Source organism: Alligator sinensis, unplaced genomic scaffold, assembly GCF_000455745.1.
Source record: "Alligator sinensis unplaced genomic scaffold, ASM45574v1 scaffold741_1, whole genome shotgun sequence".
NCBI classification, from domain to species: Eukaryota; Metazoa; Chordata; order Crocodylia; family Alligatoridae; genus Alligator; species Alligator sinensis.
Window position 1 is genome coordinate 28,288 of NW_005842212.1, and position 5,067 is coordinate 33,354.

The window sequence follows — 5,067 nt, forward strand, 5'->3', positions numbered from 1 at the left end:
AGGGAAACCTCTTTAGGAATTTTTGGACTAAAGAGAAAATAAATCAACAGATTCGTGTGCGCGCGCGTGTGTGAAATGAAAAGGCAGGTTCTGTGCGTTCCAGTTTTTGCCACGGGGTTGACTCTATCGGTATGATTATATAATCAGAAAATGCAAATGAGCTACTACTACAAGTCTTGAAAAATGACAGTGGACTGTGGCCACATGTCGAGCACGGGCGTGCGTGTTCAGGTGGCGTGTGCACCTCTTGACGAGTGGATCTTTTGAGCCCTTGTGAAATTGTAGCGGCAGAACCTTTTGGTCTACATATTTTGATGTAAGTATAATACTGTATTGTAGCTGCGTGGTATATGTCAATAGTGTATACCTATAGGTTAAGATTTGCTAATGTAATACATTTCAATAAAAAGCTATTTAAAAACACAAGCTCTCTCTGCTTGGTGTGTTTCCGTAGGTTGGGTGCCTAAGCCTGTGGGAAGATGAGAGCATCACCCTTTCACTGAGTACGTTGATTTATGGGTCAGCCTGGCATGTCTTGGTTAAAGATCCCCTGGCAGAACTGGTTTTATCTCCCATCTAAGAAACATGATTACTGTTGTGATGGAGCATAGCAGTTGCCTAGAAGTCTCCACCAGTTGGGGGCCTCATTGTACTAAACAGTGTTTGAATGCGGAGAGAATGGTGCCAAAGAGTTTGTGACACAGAAGATGCCGTATAACAAGCAGGCAGGAGAAGGAAGGATGGAAGCAAGAAGAAAAGGAACTTATAGTGCAGTGGAGCTGTGTGAGCAATTTTAAGGCAATTGCTAGCAGTAATCACACCCTGTCACTTGCCTAGCCATTATCGGGCCATGTAGAGCCTCTGCATGCTATTGCTCTTTGATTGAAATGAGCTGATGAGCATATGACAAGTTTCTCAGGTGCCCACTGTGCACAGCACTGTGGTGTTTGTATAGTGTTAACAGTCTGTATCACAGCACTTGGCTGCCAAGGTGAGAGGTGCTGTGAAGGTAATAAAATGTCATGATCAAAAAGCAGATGTTGTTTCTGCTAAATCTTGCCCCTGGCTGCTGTAAATCCAGGATAGCCCAGGACTATGCCGCACAGTTGAAGCAGAGCAATTTTGTAAAACCCTTTGACAGGGCATCCTGCCCCCTCTTGGGCCGCTTCCATTGGGGGACAACAGCAGTTTGGACCAAGTCGCAAAAAGCACCTTCCTGGATTTACTGTGCTGCTAAGTGTCAGAGGTTGCAATTGGCACCACTGGATCTGGACCAGTTCAGGGCCTCTGTAAATGCTGTTCATAATACTTTGCCAGCGACTTCAATGGTCGCTACTCGTTGCCATTGGCCACCCCGCATGAAGGATGCATTGCTGTGCCCTGTTCCAAGAAAAGCAAACGTTTGCTGTGAATGTGGAGGAGGTGGTCACTGAGCCTCTTTAAAAGAGAATCAAGTTTGATATCCCCATGTGTATGGCCAAATGATTGCAGGCCTTGATCCAAAGCTTGTTGTGGACGGTGAAAAGACTCCTGTTAATTTGAGTGGGCTTTGGATCAGGGCTTTTGGACATATCTACTTCATGCTGGATTATACTAGATAACAGCGCTTCCCAACCCCTCCACCTGCTGTCCTTGGCACAGGCCCAGCCACCGCTCTCTGGGTTTCAATCTTGAATGTGCTCATGAGAATGGCACTGGGCAAACGATATGACATTTTTTTCAGGATACAGAGCAGCAGGGGCAAGCGGGCTGCGTGTGTCTTCATGGCAATGCTAACTAGCACTGACAATGGAGATGTGCCTTTGCTGTCCACATTTTCTTACGATTTCAAGGTAAAGTGGATGATTTGATATAACCCTGTTGGCATCAGGACAGTTTGACAGCAGTAAAATCAGTTTTGCGAAAGAATCAGAAGTCAACTGCAAAATCTTAGCGCTACAGGCAAAGGGGCAAGATAATCCATCCTTTCTGTAAGGAAGTCGGTGGCTTGTGTTCCCCAAATCTGCACACATTCTGCTTAAGCATGTGAGAAATAAAATGTCTGCGCTCTGTTTATATGCCAGCAGAACTGTTGCCTTTAGCAAGGCTCCCCAGATCTGCCAACTAACTTATGCTTTATTTGAATCCTTCTGTAAAGCCTGTTTCATTACAAAAATCTCTGTGGAGTACACTGAAAGAGGCAGCTGATCTTCACCCACTTTCCAAAGGCACCTCACTTGTCACAGATTCCTGGCATTGCCACTGGGAGGCACCTGGGACGGCTGGTTGCAGGAAGCGGTTCTGAGTCTTTGTACTGAACACGGGGATTAAAAATGCTGCTTGCAGGTGAACACTAACAAAGCTGGTGGAGCTGCAGCCCTTCCCCCAAGAGCTGCTACCTCCTCTGAGCAGGGCTGGAGGCATTTGGCATCACTCACCAAGAAACACAGGGACTGAAGGCGGCCTGCTCTACTACATGTGGTCCTGCACGTGAAAAGGAATCTTTCCTGCAGTATCTGTGCAAGTTGAAGGTCTAGGTTTGGACTAGCATATTTTAAATGTCAGTAGGTGTCACCTGGTTGGTTGTGGCTGTTGTCTCAGGACCTCCTTGCTACCGAAGCTGCCTCCACAGCTCCCTATGTGCACCAGCCTCCATCTCCCTGTTTCAAGGACGTGCTGCAACCCTCTGCTTCCTCCCTTACGCCAGACCCCCCTCTGTGTTCTCCACCCCAGTCTTCCCACCATCCCCCATACTGGAGTCCTGTCCCCTTCACTGCTACAGGGCAAGAGAAGGTTGTGGTGCATTTACACTTTTAGGTATTAATGGATCCTATTCATTTGCTCTTTGATCTCTAGGCAATTATAAAGGTTCTGGAAGCTCTGACCCTGCTAATGAGATGGCAAGGGGTTGGTGTGGTCTCATCTTTCCTCCTCTGGTTTAGCCATGACTCCCCAAATCGGTAGGGTTCTGCCTACTGCCACTTAAAACACTCCTTGTATCAGATGCAATGTTCAAAAGTTATTGCATTGCATTCAACTGCAGCAACGCTATCAGGTTGAGCCCAGGCCCTCAGCAGCTCAGCCAGGCAATAAATGTTTATATAATGGTAGCATGTGAAGGCTCCAGCTAGGATTTGGGCTCTGAAAATAAATGTTCCCAGCCTTGTAGGGTTTACACGCTCAAGCAAACAAACCACTGCTGCCTCCCTGGGAGCTCTGCATGCAAGAATGGCAATCACGTTCTCCCAGCACTTTGGAGCTTAGTAATGGTTATAAAAATAATACAGGAAGCCCAGTAAATTCTCTGCGGATAACAGGAAGTATCTGCACATGCTGCTTGTCCTCTTCCTGCTTTGTTGCTGAGTTTGTCCTTCAAAACGCCGCGGACAAACATGCCAAGGGCATGAAATAAACCTGAATCCACAGGCAAAAGGGTTCCAAAAAGCTCTGGAATCCCAAAGCTGGAGGGGAAAACTAGTGGGCTGGCTTTTGCAGTTTTCAAGCAGAAGAATAATATTTCTTCCTACATTCCCAGCAAGGCAGGTAAGTACTCCAGGAAATGTACACCAAGTAGCTGGAAAACCCCACTCGCACATAAACACGGAGAGTGCCAGGGTCATGGGTTTTGCAGTGGGGTTCAGCCCCAAATAGCTTCCTGAGAACAAAACAAGCATGCTTCTGTCTCCCCAAAAGACTGGCGCTTCTGTAGGAAACCAGAGATAAAGGCCCAGAAAAAAGGCTGAGAGCAGGAGTTTAGGGAAAAAAGGCCACTGCCACTTATAAAGCAACATTTGGCATCCCCAGCCAATAAATTACAGTGTATATGACCGGAAAGAGCATTTAAATAATCAGTGTTAGTTAATGTTGGATTCAATGGATCCCAAGGGGTCTGCACAGAAGATATTTCATCTGCCTGATATTTTACTATATAAGTCCATTAGTCTGTCAAATTATAGCTGTGCTGGCAAAGGGACATTTCAGTTCAAAATAGGACATCAGCAAGGGTCCAGCTAATGCCCTCTGTAAAGCACGTCTTGCTGCAACCACTTTGCAGCCGTAGAGGAGGGACAACCAGGTTTTCCAGATTAACCTGTGAATATATATATATATATATGAAAGGAAAATGCCGTCTCAACAGCCATGAAGTCGCTGTGCTTTCTTCAGTGGAGTGTCACGTTAGCATTAGGGGCTCGTTAGGCTGCTGCTTGCTCCTCCAAGCCGTGTAGATAACTTGAGGGAGATGGCTTGAGGGAAGAGCTAGGGCTGCGCCGGGTGCAGGTGCCGTCCGTCACAAAGGCGCAGCGGGAGGTACTTGTAGGAAGGGGCATCCTTGCTCTCTATACGTGCGAGGAGGAGGACGGGCACATGGGATATGCAGCACTGAAAGGACCACAGCTCAAACCTCCAGCCTCCTCCCTGTGCCCCGTTAATGACTATAGACTATGGGCCTCGTCAAGGTCCCAGGTGAGCGACAGACCCGTCCTCTTTGACCCCCGTCCTCCCTTCGTGCCCGTGCCGTCCTCGTCGCCTCCGCGCCTCTCAAAGCTCTGCCCGGCCGGGCCTGCCGTCCTCGGGACCTGTCAACACAAACGCCCTTTCGTGCACTACTAGAGGTGCCATCTTTGATTAACCCAACAGGACTTTTGTCCCCTCCCCCCACCAAAAAAAGCCTGGCAAGCTTTTGGGTGCAAACCCCCTTCATCAGGCATGGGCGAAAAGACGGTAAAAGCTCTTCTGTGTCGAAACAAAAGTCCCGATTTCACAGAGGAGATGGGGACGCGGGTCCATCGCTGGTACACTGCCTCGCAACCTGCCTCGAAACACGGGCAGGGCCCGGATCTCCCCCTGGCACTTGAGGGGGGGGAAAAATACAACACTTAAAAAACCCGGCTGTACAGACACACGAGAAGGCCGGTGTCCCAAATGAGACAAAATCACCCCAAAAACCACGCTCTGTGGCTGCGCTGACCCCCCTTGCTCACACGGGGTGGGGGGGCGATGCTGTCGACCCCCCAAACGCCCCTCACCCGGGTTTTTGGCGCGGGGGCACGGCGGTGGCGAGAGGCCGCGCCTCGCTCGCTCTGGCCC